Raw genomic sequence first — 17791 nt, forward strand, 5'->3', positions numbered from 1 at the left:
AGATCGCCTCTGGCAAATGGTTCGTGGTAAAGACTTCTCTACATTATGAATAAACTCTAGGAGATTTGACTGAAAGCACGCCGTGAATCCTTAATTGAGAGGAAAATTGTTTGCACAGGATAAACTGGTTTAGCAGTTCCCCTATGTGGCCACTGCACTTATTCATCTTATACTATAATTTCCTACTTATTCATTGACCTCTTCTACTAGATTTTGAACTCCCTGAGTCTAGGGACTGTGCCTTTCTGCTTTTTCTTTAGTGTCTAGATTACTAACCAATAATTTGTAATTTATTTGTTGAATGAGTAAATAAAATCAGAGTCCTAACTCACCTCAGCCTCCATATTGCATGGATGCTACTGGAATTTTACCTACCATATTGGTCATCTACATTCTCAACTAATTTTTTAAAAACATATTTTTATTGATTTCAGAGAGGAAAGGAGAGGAAGAGAGAGAGAAACATCAATGATGAGAGAGACTCATCAATCAATTGCCTCCTGCACGCTACCCACTGGGGACCTAGCCCGGAATCTGGGCACGTGCCCCCAACTGGAATCGAACCCAGGACCTTTCAGTCCGCAGGCCAATGCTCCATCCACTGAGACAAACTGGCCAGGGCTCTCAACTAATTTTTATGTTTAAAATTGTCTTTATTTTCCACTATTCTTGAAAGAAACTTTCGATAGTTATATTGTTCGGGATTGCATTTTGAAGATATACTCCACTGCTTTCTAGCATTTAGTATGAAGTTAGTGGTAAAATTGCCAGATATTTATAGTTTTACTATTTTATATCTTTGACTATTTTAAGGCCTTTTCTTTTTCTTTAGTATTCTGTAGTTCTATTATGGTACAAATAAATGTAGGTTTCTTTTTTTCGGTATTTATAAAGTTAGATAGTCATTGCATTTCCTTAAACTTAACATTTATGTCTTTAAAACTCTATATATCTCTTCAAATATTTCCCTTCCCCCCTTTTCTCTCTCCTCTCTGTAATTTCAATTAGTCATGCAATAGATAGACTTGCTCTTCTCTCCTTCTTGTTTCCCAACTTTCCTATTTTCTATCATTTTTCCTTCTGTTACATTCTTTGAACATGATTATTTCTATATTCCAGTTTACTAACAAACTCTTGATTTGCATCTAATTTGCTGTTTAGCCAATTCATTGCATTTTTGCACTCTTCTCATTCTAAGAAATTCTGTTTGTTTATCAAATTGGCCCATTGGTGTTTTATTGCTTTTACGTCTTTAAATTACTTTTTATAACCTCTCTTTTTAAAATTATATAAACACATTTACTGTTCTGTATAATTTGTGTTTATGGTCTGTGATTCAAACTTCCGTGTTTTTATTTAGGACCGCAGATTTTGACTTTTGTCCCAACAAAGCCCCAACATGGTGTGGGCCATGTTGAATTGGCACATGCTTCCAAGATAAATGCCATATTAACAGTTAATTCTTCCTATATATTTTTTTTCTTGAAGTTTTTAATAAGCCATGAAAATTTGACCAAGCTTTCAATTCATTTAAAACCTCTAAGTCTCATGCTTTTTCACGACTAAATAAAGAAAAGTTACAGTAGGTGATCTATATTATGATTCTTTCAAATATTTTTTCAATAACAACCTTCAAACTGTGTATTGTAGGGATGGATTAGCTGGTGACCTTACTGGTAAGGAGAGGAAGTTGGCAAGCCAAACCTTAAGAAGAATGCTCTGGGCAGCTCAGGGGAAACTCTGCTCTCACAGACTACTAATCAATGCTTGAGAACAGTTGCTTCATCCTGAAAGGAGGAAGTTTACAACTCTGTAATTTCATAAGCAAATTCCAAATGCTGGGAGAGCGAATATATTGCTTCTCCTATGTAATATCTTACAATATAAAAATTATCACTTCAAGACAATATCTTCACACAAAGTAGAAAGTTAAAATGTGGAAATGACAGGCACTCCAGCAAATTTTTTTAATATATTTTATTGATTTTTTTATAGAGAGGAAGTGAGAGGGATAGAGAGTTAGAAACATCGATCAGCTGCCTCCTACATACCCCCTACTGGGGATGTGCCTGCAACCAAGGTACATGCCCTTGACCAGAATCAAACCTGGGACCCTTGAGTCCTCAGGCTGACACTCTATCCACTGAGCCAAACCTGTTAGGGCTCCACCAAAATTCTTAAAAAATTTTTTTTAATTGAATTTATAAAGGAGAGGTAGAGGATGAGAGAAACATCAGTGGTAGAGAGAAGCACCATTTGCCCCCTTTGTCCCTCCTCCACGGCCCCTACTAGGGATCCAGCCTGCAACCCGAGCATGTGCTCCAATCAGGAATTGAAGCTGCAACCTCTTGGTGCATGGGGTGATGCACAACTAACTGAGACACAACAGCCAGGGCTCCAGCAAAATTATTAAGGCAAGAAAGCTTATTTGATATGATTCACATTATGCCTACAGGGTGCAGCTAGTCCACTGATATCAGTGCTGAGGCAGAGATGCCAATATATCTCCACAGGAGGCCAACAGATGTAGACCCACTCTTTTAGAAAAAGTGCAGCTTCATTCTTCCCGTTATCTCCAGGAATTGCTGACCATCGTTAATGGGGTGTCATAAAAAATATGCCATACTATTGGTACCTAAAAGAAAATTTAAATAAATTGAATGGAATAATTACCACTGTAACAGTTTTATTATTCTCTCTTTACAGACCTTGAATAAATGAAACTGCTTTCTTTGCTCTGTGGAGATAAGCGATTTCACTCCCCAGTCTGAACTGCCTGGCAGTGATGAACAGCTGTGAATGAATCAAGTACAGGGTAAATATACAAGACAGCAAATGATTTTTAAGCTCAATAGCCCATGAACAATAACTGTAATTAAACTCAATAAAGAACAAGAAAAGAGAAAAGATGCAGAGTGGAAAAAAACAAAACAAAACAAAAAAAAACACCCCAAAACAAAAAGCCCCACCACAACAGCTAAACCTGGAAAGACTGGAAGAAACCAGCAGAGCTCCGGAGAATTGCTGAGGCCACTCTGCTTTTCATTCACCGTAAGTGATCGCTTTGTATGTCAAATACCCTCCCACCCCCCAAGGGATCTAAAGGCTGAATTCATGGCCAATAGATCCTTGAATATATTTACTGGAATTCTGGAGTGATAACAAATGGCTGGGAAGAACAAAGCACCCCTTGAAATTCTTTCATCTCCTTTTTTGGGTAGTCATTTCAGCAGGCAATTTTCTGCCTTTATTAGAAACACAGCATCGGAAAGTGTCTTCACTGGGATAGTTTGTCATTTTCCTTGTTCGCTCCTAGCTTCTTCTTATTTAACACGTTTGACTCTGACATTATTTATCTAGTGTTTTTCTCCCTGGTCTCGTTTTTTTTTTTTTTTTTTTTTTTTTTTTGTCTTCCTGTCATCTTTGTGGGATGTGCCTGACAGTTCACTGATGTTCTTATAGAACCTGACCATTGTATTTTCCAGATGCAACATTTAGAGCATATTGAGAAAGCCTAAGAAACATATACACATAGCTGTGTGTTTTTTTCCCTAGAGTGCATGGAAATAGAAGGTTAGCATGCCAATTTCAGTAGCCACTTCTGATCTTATTAATATGAAAGAAAAAGGTTTCATGTTTCTGATTTCTGCCTCAGAAAGCATCTTCCCCAATGTACATTTGATCAGTTTCAGGAAGCAGAAATTATCCAGCTGCAACTAACAGAGTATGTGAGAAAGATGTGAACAAAAATCAAATCAATGCAATGCAAAGGTTGATGACCCTATTTTGTTCGTAAGTGATGGGAAATATAAACCTACTTCTCTCTTTTGTGAAGTAAATCGAATAAATTGAATAAAGTCATTTTAAATCAGCCAATGATAATCTCTTTCTCATGTGGCCATCACATTAGCCAAAATGAAAGCAAAAAGGATTCAATCCAAATTGAAAACAGTCTGAACCATCGAGTGTCCTATTGTCATTATATTTTCTGTTTTGCAAGAGGTTGACACACAGCTCTGCAGCGTACTGCGTAACCTCCACAGATTCTGTTGTTGTTTGGGAGGGTTTTATCATCATTTTTCAGACATGATACAACAAAAAGGGCCAAGGTTCCCAAGACCCATAATCCTAGATCCAAATTCCCATGGGATCCATATGACTGTAGTCAATTACTTACAATTTCTGAAATTGTAATGCCTGTTCCAAAAATGAGGCTAATAGTAACCATTGAGGAGAATTGTGCAGTGGCTGCAGAATCATCATGTAGAGGATGCAAGACCATATCTAGTTTATATACTAGAGTTTTACATAGCATATTATACGTACAGCATAGCAAATTTCTTGGCACATAAACTCAATATGTGTTTTAAGCACCAGGCCTACTCTCCCTCCCTAGTTGTATCTTAACAATAATAGCTAATGTCAATCAAACACTTTTTATATGCTAAATAGTTTATTCTTGGTATGTCATTTATTTCTCAGCACATTTGGAATATTCATTTGTGATATTAAGCCACTGTGTTTTTCACTCACCACTTTGCATGTACACTGCTGGTAAGGTTCAGAAGGAGAAGAGTTCAAATTTGTCTGACTTTAGAACCCATGCTCTTTTTAAAAAAATATGTTTTTATTGATTTTTTTAGAGAGAAAGGAAAAGAGAGGGAGAGAAAGATAGGAACATCTATGAGAGAGGAATATTGATAGGCTGCTTCCTGCACACCCCCGACTGGGGATTGAGCCGGCAACCTGGGCATGTCCCTGACCAGGAATCAAACCGTCACCTCCTGGTTCATAGGTGGATGCTCAACCGCTGAACCACACCAGCGGGGCTGAACCCACTTTCTCAACTGCACTTAAACTTCTCTGCTTTCATAACACACTGAGGAGGGACAGGCGGTTTCCTCTCACCAACACCACTCCCTATTCCTGTGCTATGTAGTTGCCTGATTCCTGGCCTCATCAGGTGAGCTGCTGGCTCTCAGAACATCTACTGCCCTATATTAGCCATCTATTGCTGTCTAACAAACTAGCACAGAACTGAGTGGTTTAAAACAATACAAATTTGTCATCTTGCAGTTTCTGTTGCTCAAGAGTCTTGGCATGACTGACCTCTATCCTCTGTTTCACAGTTACTCTCAAGTCTGTTAACAAGGTGGTGGCCCAGGGTCTGCTTTCTCGCCTGGGAAAGGATCTGCTTCTGAGGCCACTCATTGGTTGTTGGCAGCATTTAGATCTTTATTAGCTGGTGGACTGATGACCTCATATCCTCACTGGCTTTTGCCCAGAGGCTACTGTTATAGGCTGAATTGTACCCTCACCCCCAATTCATATATTGCAGCCCAAATCCCCAGTATGCACTTGGAGATGGGGCTTTTAAGAAAATAATTAAGGTTAAAGGAGGTAATTGTGGTGGATCTCCAATCTAATAAGACTGGTTTCCTTGTAAGAAGAGAAAGAGACACCAAAGATCTCACTCTCTTTTTTTTTCTCTCCTCCCCTCCCCCTACATGTGCAGAGAAGGAAAGACCATGTGAGAACACAGTGAGATGGTGACTGTCTGCAACACAAGGAGAGAGGTCTCACCAGAAACCAGCCCTGATGACATCTAGAGCTTAAACCTCCAGTCTCCAGAACTGTAAGAAAATAATACCTGTTACTTAAGACACTCAATCTCTGGTATTCGGGTATTGCCACCTGGGCAGACAGCTACAGCTACCTTTAGCTTCCTCATTACAGCCAAGTTAGCCTCTTCGTTAAAGTGTGCAAGCTGAGAAAGCAACAGAGAGAGTCCATTAGCAAGACAGAAAGCACAGTGTTAGACACCTAATCACAGATGTGACATTCCCTTCCGATTACTCCATTCTCTTGGTTAGATGCAAGTTACCCAAAAGGAGGAGATTCTACCAGGATGTGCATACCAAGAAGTGGGTATCACGGGACCCACCTTAGAAGCTTTCTACCGCACTCCCTCACTTGTAGGTGACATGCATGACCTTTCAATTATTTCTGTCACGTTGGAGCTAATGGCAGCTCTTGAGCACTAATTTCCCTCTTTATCTGACCATGTCATTGCTCCCTCTTGGTTGACTCTTTTGGAATTTTCTTATGAAGTTAGAGGGATACCTTTCTCTTCCTTGAGTCCAAATGAGTAGTGAAATAGAGGCCTGTCTACTCTGAGGATTCCCTTCCTCCCATCACATATACTTCATTTTTTTTCTTTATAATTTTGGCCTGGACAGGCAAGGTTTGGGCAAGTTTCTCATTCCCTTAACTCTCCTCTTTCACTCTTCTCAATCTGTCAGAACTGGGTAGAACTTCCACTATTTTTTTTTTCTTCCTGATTGGGAAAGAATTCTATTTTGTAAAATTCTGTGATCAAATTGTAAGAATTACCTCTTCATATTTCAAATGCAAGAAAGATGATAAGAAAATGAACACCCCCCCCTTTAAAGATAATTCCAGTCTTCACCATTGATGTAGACTTTAAAATTCAACTGAGATAGGAGAAGCCAAATCTTAATTGTTTGTGGTCACATTGTAATTGCTGTCTGACGCATACCTCTGGGTGAGGAGTAAATGAAAAGTCATACATAAGAAAACACAAAGATAAAAAGGCACATTGATATTTAAAAACAAAAACACACATTACTTGTTGCAGGGATTTTCTTATACAGGAAGATAGAAAAGATCTATCACCTAAGGAATTTGTCTAATTCTCTGTTTACAAAGCTTCTCTATAACAATACTGGTGTGTGTGAAGGGCACAGCTTGGAGCAAAGCCAAACCACTCTGATTCTGACAATAGGTAGCAGTGCGCCTGTTCCCAGGCTACCATATTTGAAGTTGTGCTCTCATATCTGAATCCATTGCAGTTTCTTAGGAGAAGCAGTGTTGGGATTTTAGTAACACTATTTCAAAAAGTGTTGGAGCACATGGGCCTCCAGGCCATGTGGACATGAGCTGGAACCACCATGTTGTCTGTTACCTGGAACATTCACAATCAGCCTGGAAGCACACATGCCAGGGCATCGAACCAACTCAAATGACGTCACCTTTGCATCTGCTTCCTGGCAGATACAGACATGGGCTGATTTTTCTGTCCAGAAACAGAATCAAAATGGAAATCATATCTTAGAAATATCTTTGAAAGATTTATATCAGAGATGTGATTTTTTCATTACCTACTGAGTTTGTAACTTTGTTACTCAACTCAAGGCATTGGGATTTTTGTTGAATCTTTGGGACACAATGGAAAAATGGTTACTGGGGCCTGGATTATGAGCATGAGATACAGCTCCATTCAAGAGAGATCGGAAATTATAAATCTAGTTGCACTATGCCACATAAATTTCACATAAGTTAGTATTATCTATTTGCATTCATTTCCTGGGATTTGTGGAACACATCCTTGTGCTATTTTAGACGTGCTAGTGGTGTCATGCACTCATGCATTCTTTCAAACATTTAAGATTCAAGACACATTTACTGAGTGGTAACTACATTTCAGGTCCTGTTGAAGGCAGTGAAAACTCAGGCAGATATATACTAAATGACAATACTGATGGAATGATAGTAGAAATTCTCTACTTCTTCATTCAAAATCTGATTTCCTACAATGCAATTTCATTATATAATGAGTTAGTTATCAAGAAATGTGATGACACTTCTAATAATGACATTTTTTTTCTATTTAATGATCTGATGTTGACTAGGTAGAGGTAGGTATTTCTGCAGAAAATCATCCTATGTTACAGTATTTTTTAATTGTAAAGGATTTTAAAGACATTTACTTGAGCTCTTTAGAGAAAAGAACTCAGTAGATGCTATCAGATTCAGTGAGAAGAATTAAGCTCATTTTATTAAATCTAATTATTGATTAGGTCCAGAATTGATATTACTTGAACAATGTCAATCAAGCAATAAAACTATTCTTGATCTATTATTTTCTATCCAAAAACATACCTTTCAATGCTCACAGGAGGGATAAAAAGGAGAAAACTCAAGACAATAAAACTGCCAAGTAAAACTTCACCTAATCTAACTTTTACAAAGGAAAGATATTTTGGTTGATATTCTTCAAAGATGTCCACCAACAATTTCTTTCCTTCTCATGTGCACATGTTGGTTGCCCTTCACATTAAAGATAGAATATAATTGCCCTTCTCATGGATGTAGTATGGGTTTAGTGACTTACTTGAACAACAGATGGTGGTGATACAATGTTCTGGGATGTACCAGGTGAAATCATAATACCTTGAAACTTCTTCCCTGTGTCTCTGGAAGGCTTACTCATCGGTGCTCCCTCTCTGGAACTCAAGCACCATGCTGTCAGAAGCTCATACTGCATGTCGAAGACATGTGCCCCGTTTCTCTAATCAGAATCTCAACTACCCTTCCAGCCAACAGCTGCCATGGACTGTGAGTCAGTTGAACTTTCAGGTGACTCCAGCTTCAGCTGCTATTTGACAAAGCATGTGAAAAATCCCAAGCAAGAACTGCAAAACTGAGCCAGGTCAATTCAGAGAACCATGGAAGATAAGTTGATGTTTTAAGCCACTAAGTTTTGAGGTTGTTATGCAGTTTCAACTGTGTTCATTCTGGGTCTAATCAATAACTTCAGAAAAAAACCTAATGCTCCTCAGTAAATCGCACAGAATCTATTGAACACTGTTCTCCAAAGAGCTAAATTAAATGATCTTTAAAGTTACTCCCAGCTCTAAGATTCTCTAAGAAAAGATGGTTTTTCTGCAGAAATATCATATCAGAACAGATGGCTACTGGACTTCTTAACTAGATTTGTCACTGCAGTACCAATTGGTTAAAAATGCAATTAATTGCAATGGAAGTTGTTCTTTCATTACAAAAATGTTCCATTAAGATCCCAGAACTCTGTGTGGACTCAAAACATCACAACCTATAGATCGTTCACCTTCAAGCAAGAATATGAAACCATAGTTTCTAGTATAGTGAGAAGCAAATTTTGGAATTGAGAAAGTTATTGTATATGGTCAACACTTCTTGTTGTTTCCTTCCCACTATCAAACTCAGTACTCACTGAAAGTAAGGATATCAGTCCTTTACTTGGTAACTTTTGAGTTACTTTCTTTATTCAAGGCATGTTTGTTTTGTACTCTTAAAGAGGCAGCATGTATCGGGTACTTTCTACTAGAGAGGTGTTAACATTTCAATATTGCAACATTCCCAGTTGTATGATCTTAGGCAAATCATTTACATTTTTAATATCATGTTTTTCATCTAACGTAGAAATAGAAAATTCTGTCTTTAATGCATTTTGTTAATTCTGATTTTGAGTTTGTTATAGAGACAATTATCAGATCATCATATAGAAAGGGAGCAGTACAGTAAGACTATGATGTGAATGGGACTGAGAATCCAGCTGGAAATAGCAATACTTTCTTGTCTCGCTCAAAGACTTCATCTCATGATATCATTGCTTTTTTTTTTTTTTTTTTTTTTTACTAAATGTTCTTTCTACCTATTGATTATTCTCTATATAGTGTTCTGACTAAGCTTCAGAGGAAGCTAGCATTATTGGCTAAATTAATGATATTTTGCACTCTGATCCTTGTGATTTATCCCCACTTCTGAGTTCATCTTACATGATCCCTAGTTCAGAGGAATTGTTAAATAAACACCGTTGAATAAATGAATGAATAAAGGAGTGAGATGCTGGAAGCCGCAGAAACTGTGTCCAAATCACTTGACATTTGTTACTCTTAACAAATTAAGTGAGGTAATTTATGAAAGTGTTCCAGTTCTAGTTCTGGCACATAGTTGAGCTCAAAAGATATTTGTTTTCCTACTTACTCTTCAGTTATTTTTAAAATTAATGTTGTTTTCCTATTTAAGAAATCATAGTAATAAAGAAAAAAAGATGTTTGGGGAATGGGAGACTTCCTGATGCTTCTGAAATCTATCATGTAGTCGGCCACCTACGTTCGAGAAAAAGAAAAAAAGAAAACTTATCCTTACAAGGCAACACTGTTTAGTTTTGTGGATAAACGGGCTCTGGGAATGCTGAATTCTATGATTCTACACCCCTTTTGACATTCATAGACATTCTTAAGAATATTGATTATTATCCATAGTCTATAATATTTTTTCCTGGGAAAATGAAAGCAATAGCAGCATGGCATTCTCAAATGTTTAGAATAAAATCCTTGAAAACTGCGTATTCTTGGGGTTGTGAATTCTCTCGAAATCTCTGTCAGTAGCTTCTTTGGAGGACTTGGCGAGGCCACGCTGCTATCATGGATGGTCATAAGATCTTGGTTCTTAGGGACAGAGAATACATGCTCTTTGTTCTTTCTTTTTTGGGGGCCACAGTATGTCTCCAAAGACAGCGCCTTGGCCTTGGAGAAGTTGTGTTCTCCCATACCAGAGTTCCTTCATTCTCAAGAAAACTGGATTCTATTTTGCTGTGGGAATCTTTGCCAGGAAAGGATTTACATTTGGATTGCCATTACATTTGGGTGTTCTTATTTGATTCCCTACAGTCCTTCTTGCAGAGTTTTGGAACTGATCTAATGTAGATTGCAAAAAGTGCAAATTTAATTGAGTGATTCTATGTAATTGTAGTTTTGCCTGTCTCAGCATCATTGAAGACACAGATACAGAGAATTCACTGGGATTGTTTAGCTTTAAACCCTGCTCTAGCCCATTCTGTGTCTGTGGCATCACGTGGCAATATTTTTAGTTATGGTGAAGAAGATGGTGATGGGAGTCATTTGAACAGGAACTGGGATGTAAGGGTCACACTTTGGGGATGTCCCAGGTCTGCTTTCTGCTAGAATCTTGTTTACTGGAGGGAATTATGGGAAGATCATGTTGTGGGATGTAAGCAGCACAGTTATGAAAAAAAAAACAACCACCACAAAAACCTAAAACAGAAGAGTCCTACAAAAAATACCCACAGAAAGAAAGCTAAAAGGGCAACTTATACCAAGCATGATGGAAATGCTAACACTTTAGTAACAGATGAAGAACTTGGCAAAACTTCCAAAGCTAAGTATTGACCACAGAGTACAAAAAATAAAGGGATACCAAAATTTATTAGTAGCTGACCAAACTAGTGTATATATATCCTTGAAATAAATTTTAAATCCAATAATAAACAGTTGAAAAATTGGAGGGGGGAGGTGGGACTTTTGTCTCTTTTTCTATACTTGGTTTCTAATCCTGGGAGTTTTGATTAATCAATATTTAGCCTAGCTGATAGCAGTTTACAGACAGAAATGAGGTGGCTGCAGGTTTCCTTGATGTTTTAGCAGACCTGCTCATGATATGGCACTAAGAACACCCAATATTTTCTTTTAAGACTTTCTATTACCATAATACTGCAGAATTCAGTGAGGAACTTGAGGCAATCATTTCATAAGCTTATATTATCTAGGATTCTGTCATGTAGGAAGAGAGCCTTTGGAGAAATGGGCCTCACAGTGTTTATTTTGCTTCACAGAAAAACTCTAAAAATGTTAGAATTATGTTGTTTCTTTTCAGCCCATGATCTCTTGAGCCAGCTTGTTTTCATAAACAGCTACAGAAAAGTAAAGATGAGACCAGGTGCACAATGAATATTAGATAAAGAATTTTAGGGCCCCCAAGTAAAACAAATATTATTAATGTAGAACAGGATTGCTGTTCAGTGAAGATTACTGAAGCAGAAAATAAGCAAGGGCTCAGCACATTTTTTTCAAAGTGGTTGCTATGATTATTATATTCTTATGACCACAAAGAAAGAGAAAAAGTTGATTTCCATTTTTGTGGAATTGGCCCAGACCAGACCTAGAAAATAGAAAGAAGTACTTGTAAAGATCACCTGGCCACAGTGGCTCAGTGGATGAGCATCGACCTATGAACCAGGAGGTCATGGTTCAATTCCCGGTCAGGGCACATGCGGCTCAATCTCTAGTAGGGGGTGTGCAGGAGGCCGCCAATCAGTGATTCTCTCTCATCATTGATGTTTCTGCCTCTCCCTCTCCCTTCCTCTCTGAAATCAATCAAAATATTAAAAAATGAATAAATGTAACCCTTTGTCTTTCCCTTATTGGGCTGAGCCAGCAAGGTGGGAGGAAGATACAGTGGGGCCTTGACTTATGAGTGTCCCAACTAATGAGTTTTTCAAGATACGAGCCGTCTCTCAGCCAATTTTTTGCTTTGAGTTGTGAACTAAAATTCGGGTTACGAGCCAGATTCAGATACCCCACCGCTAGCTGGCACAGTGAACGCCACAACATCAGCCCAGCATCACGTGTCTCACTCGTTCACTTTTTGATTTGACATACGAGTAATTTGAGTTATGAGCTCTGTCACGGAACGAATTAAACTCGTAAGTCAAGGCCCCACTGTACATAATTTCAGGACATTCTTTCCCCTGGAGGTAGAGTTGGGGAGGGATGATTGGTGGTGGTGGTAGTTCCGGATCAGTTTGTGGACAATACTAACTGTATGCATGGAAGATAACCCCAGAAAATTCTGCTTTTTAAAAATCACATGGCCATGTTGGGCTCCTGGGAAATGACTCTGAGATGGATTTATATATATGCCTGAGGTTGATTGGGAGTACTCTCAGAAACACCTGTGAGAGCGTACAGGCTGCAGAGGAAGAAGTTGAACTGCAATGCATTAGCAACAGGGGCCACAGCCAATCCCCTGGGGTTTCTCTGGAGCAGGAATGACCTTCTAGAAAGGTCCAGAATTGAGGAAAGGGGGAAACCTGGTGCTCTGCCTCTGCCAGTCTTTGCTGACCCCATCCTTCAGGAGGGGTCGTGGCTTTGGTTGAGGCAACTGTTTCCTGCAGTGAGGGACACATATGTGGGTGCTCACATTCAAAATTTCTGACACGGAATGAGAGTCTTGATTCTGAATGAAGGTAACCAGGTGATATACTCCAGCATCCACTCACACTTTGTTAAATGTTAGCTCTGTGGTCTACTAAGGGACAAGCCACAGTTTTTACTGGTTTAGGATGAGTTTATAACTAAGATGTGAATGCATGTTAGTATCATTGTTTTTATTCTGTGTGCTTATCCTCCTCATCTGAAAAGAAATGGCTGTTTATTGGGTCTTTCCTTAGCATGAATCCTGATCCTAACTGTTTGAACACTTCAGTTGAAGAATCAATGAAATTGGGCAGGTAATTTTCAAAGTTCCTCAGAAAAGAAACTTATGATAGAGGTACAGTCTGCTTCTACATATGTGGACAAAGATTGAATGCCTTTGTTTCCCCTCTTTGAGCTTTACCCAGCCCTTAATGATACATGGCAATTCATCCCTCATACGTTTGATAAATCTGCCTTCTGATAGCTTCTAAGTGTGATGGATATAATTGAGACATTGTGGAATTAGATATAGACATATAGACATTGTCAACCCTTAAGTTATGTAATTTTATGCGCAGTATTTTTTACCTGACTTGATAAACATTTATCAGAAATGTACATTTGAATCTGATATATAATTATGTCTATAAAATTTATGCTCTGTATATCTATTAAGTGACTTCTGTCTAGAATGTCATCTGAAACATTGCCATTTTCTCTTAGTAACATACAGGTTAGGGCAAAAATAGGTTTACAGTTGTGACTATGAGAAACATACAGTTTTTCTTGTATTATTATTTAATAATTATTGTGTTACTTTCCATATTAACACCTGTCAACCTAATTTTGCCCCACCCTGTATTCTATCTCTTCCTCTGGGGCTCTACTGAAGTGAAGGTACACTCTGAAAGTCACTGAGTAATGTACATGCAAAAGTAGTATATTCCTGGCAGATCAAATAAAAATAACAATAAAACTAATTCAAAAGTGCTTAAAAGATAACTGAGTTTTGAGCCGTCTTCAATTAAAGAGAGTATTCTAAGATGCTTTGAATGGAAGCAAAGTTGTTTTCTCTTCTGGATAGACCCTGATTGGTACTTTTTCCTAAACCAAACCTTTCTCAGACTCATTGAGAAATTTGTTCTGACAAGAACTGCCTCCTTTTCTAGTAATAGGAGCCAACATTTTTATAGAGCTTTCAGCTGACTGTGCATCAGCGAAAGTCTTCATAAAAGTATTGTTATAAAAGTGTATAACATACACAAAGGTAAGAAATATACCTTTGGACAACATCAAAAAAGGGGAACATAAAAGAGAGCCGTGTACACAGTGCAAAATAAAGTAGGTTTTGCTTGCATACAAATCTATATATATATAAAAGCCTAAACCTGTCGCTATGATGCACGTTGACCACCAGGGGGCAGATGCTCTGACCTGTAGGTTAGCTTGCTGCTGGGGTCCAGCCCATTGGGACTGGGTGAGACAGGCTGGACACACCCTGAAGTCCTCCCATGGCCCCTCCCCAGCTGGCCAACCTCCTGTGGTCCATCCCCAGCTGGCCATCAGCATGATCAAATTCGTGCACTGGGCCTCTATAGCTAAATAATGATATATGAATTTTTTACATATCCCATTATTTATCAGTGGATTACATACAGAAGACCACAAGTAGCAAATATACTACATTACTCAGGAAACACTGAGATACCTATGTATGTGTGAGTGAATATATTAATCTATCCAACTCTGTGTCCTAAGGCTAAGGAATAACATTAACTCTAATCCACACTAGGAAAGAAAAATTAGAAAACACATGAACTATAATTCTATCTGCATACCTTACCCATACCTCGAAACAAATGTTTAATTCAACATTCATGAGTCAGGCAGTGTGCTAAGCGCTGGCCATTACTATGGCGAGCCGTAGAGATTTGGTTTCTGTGTTTAAGGAGCTTATAAGCAATAGCAATATCTTAGTTTAAAAGATAATAACCTTATAGAACTCTAACTGGCTAAGAGAAAATAGAAATATTTCATAATTCCAATATCACTTTTCAGGCAGGCAAAGCAATGTACCCTTCACTCTTCCGAGTTCTTGATGGAGACTCTCTTTCATGAAAGACAGATTAACAAGAGAACACAAACAGTTTATTAACAGGCATACTTCTTGTATACATGGGGGATACCCAGGAAAAATGAGTAAACTCCCTAAAATGGCCCAAGCCACCACTTTAAATACTATCTTTAGCTAAAGACAAAAGAAAGAATATGGACTAGGGAGAGGCCAGTTATGGGAGGTTACTAGAAAAACCACAGTGAGCAAGAATATGATTTGCTATGCAGATTTAACTCTCTTCCTTCTCCACTGGTAAGTCATCCTCTTCAGGGTACAAGAAAGAAAACACAAATGTAGATTTATTTTATAAATGTGAGTTTCTCTTGTAAATAAAGGGTAATTTCTACTATGTTTTCAGAGCTTCTCCTATGTCTATTTCTCAAAATAATCATCTTAAAATAATCCAAATGCCAAAGATGTATATTTTGAGGTGGCATATTCTGCTACCCACACACTCATATCATCTATAGATAGGCCACATTTTCCAGCTGAAGTAACTCCTCTTTGAATCTCAGTTTTCTCATCTGTACAGAATGGCTAATCATATCTACCTAAAAGTGTTAGTGTGAAGAAAACATGTGATAATGTCTTTAAAAATGTAGTGTTTTCCTTCAAGTACAAATCCATGTACATTCTGTGTAGTTCCCTTTTTGCTCTGTGTGGTAAGACATTTTACTCTGTCCCTCTAGTTTCTTTTGGTTGGTCTAGTAGTTAAATTTACCTGAGACAGATTAACAAGAGAAGATAACCACACTTACATATGTACACAGAGGAACCCTGCATACATGAGAGAGTAGGACACCCTCCCCCCCCCCACACACACACACATACACAAGCTATTCAGAGACAGAAAGATAAAATGGATAAAATGAAGTATATATGAAACCTTGTGTCAAGGAATGAAGGTAAGATCCCTGGAACTTCAGAACGGCAGAGGGGCATTAACAGCTGGATTCGAAGAGCAGATGTTCAGTAATTAGAAGTTTACCCTGCCCTATACATAGGTCATAAAAAGTCATTTCTGGTGATAACTCTTATTATGGGCAAGACACTACATTTAAATGCTTTAAGGGAGAGGTAAACGTTTCTATTGAGTCCCCAGGATCTTGATGGCCTTTATCTCAAAATAATGCCCTTGCCAAAGCAGCACATCTTGGGAAGCTGCTCAGACCCCTTCATCTGCCAGTGGGAGCTTGTGAGCCATTTTTGCTGTTTAAGCTCATCCACGGACAGAAACAAATACGTATTCAAAGAAACATTTGCCCTAAGGGTTAAAAAGAAAGGTCTAAAGTGAATGCTAGGTTGCAAAGTAAGTTTTTCTCTCAAAGGCTAGATAATATTGAGTCTGAGGAAATGGGGAGAAGTACAGATGGGTTTACAGAATGGAGCTGAGAGACCTGAATTCTTTTTTTTTTTTTTTTAATCCTCACCGGAGGATATTTTTTCCATTAATTTTTTTTTTTTTTTTAGAGAGAGTGGAAAGGAGGGAGGAGGGGGAGAGAGGGAGAAGGTGTGTGTGTGTGTGTGTGTGTGTGTGTGTGTGTGTGTGTGTGAGAGAGAGAGAGAGAGAGAGAGAGAGAGAGAGAGAGAAAGATTAGTTGCCTTCACATGACAGACACAACACATGGATTAGTTGCCTCCACATGCACCATGACCAGTGCTGGGGATCGAACCTGCAACTGAGGTATGTGCCCCTGAGTGGGAATTGAACCTGAGACCCATCGGTGCTTGAGCCAATGCTCTAACCACTGAGAAAAACTGGGCAGGGTGAGAGATTTGAGTTCTTGATGAGAGAGAGATGAGAAGAATCTTTTGTCAAGAGGATAAGAGAAAAAGTGGAAGGGAATCACAGCTCCTGAGATACTTTTATCTTCCAAGTGAGATCCCCTTGCGCCATTCCCTGTGAACAACCCTCCCACCTGCCAGTCCTCAGTAGCATAGACTTCCTTGAACAGAGAGTGGCGGACTAGGCATTTCTTAATAAATGAGGACATGAAGGGAAAAACCTTTGTTCCTGATGAAGGTCGAATTTAGAGTTTCTTTCTGACACATCAAAAACATTGTAACTGTATCAGTAAATGCATATCTATATATATAAAAGGCTAATATGCAAAGTGTCTCCTCAGGAGTTTGACCAGGAGACCAGGAGTTCGATCACTCGCTATGATGTGAGCTGACCACCAGGGGGCAGTGAAAAATGAAGGCAATCCCTGGTTGGCAGCCGGCAGCTGGGGAAGGAAGGCTCCAACCAGCAGCCGGAAGGCCCCAATCGGGCCTGATTACCGGCCAGGCCTAGGGGCCCTACCCGTGCACAAATTTCATGCACCAGGCCTCTAGTTAAAATATAATGAATATATGGATATCATTTCAGAATAGCATGCTTCTCAGCTTGTCCCTTCCCAACTCTCTGAGTAGCTGTTTACCCCCACCCTTCACAAGTCAAGTATGACCAGAAGCACAGTGTGCAAATATGCTGCTTGCTCTTCCCTGTTGAGGACATCTGGCAGGCTTGCTCTTCACAATGCATCCGTGCTCTCACGTGGGTGGGCCACAGCGTGGGAGAGCCATTTGGTTCTTCCCCTCTTGATGATCATGGAGCCTGTGTGGGACATTCAATTTCGCGGAAGCTATTCCTGCCTCTCAAGGAGACTGCCAGTGTTAACAGATGGGCCATTTGCAACCCAGGTGGCGAGTCCTACACAGAGACAACTTAAAAGGTTTCCTCCTGGCAATGCTTGTGTCCTGCTTTCTCAACAACTCAAGTTTCAGGTGGGGACCTGCTGCAATTCAGGAGACAGAACTTTCCTACCGGGCTGGTCATTGGTCAGATTGA

The 17791-nt window shown here is 39.0% G+C and overlaps 1 long non-coding RNA gene across 1 annotated transcript in view; it reads left to right on the plus strand.

Annotated features, from left to right (window-relative positions):
- Positions 1-2706: 2706 nt before the first annotated feature.
- The window catches only part of LOC308529596, a 329647-nt gene continuing 314562 nt past the window's right edge, over positions 2707-17791 (plus strand). The window contains exons 1-2 of the long non-coding RNA XR_013996780.1: positions 2707-3051; positions 5516-5635. This is a non-coding gene — a long non-coding RNA (uncharacterized lncRNA). The remainder of the gene's footprint in view (positions 3052-5515; positions 5636-17791) is intronic.

The sequence above is a fragment of the Myotis nattereri genome, assembly GCF_964212035.1.
Source record: "Myotis nattereri genome assembly, chromosome: 14".
NCBI lineage: Eukaryota > Metazoa > Chordata > Mammalia > Chiroptera > Vespertilionidae > Myotis > Myotis nattereri.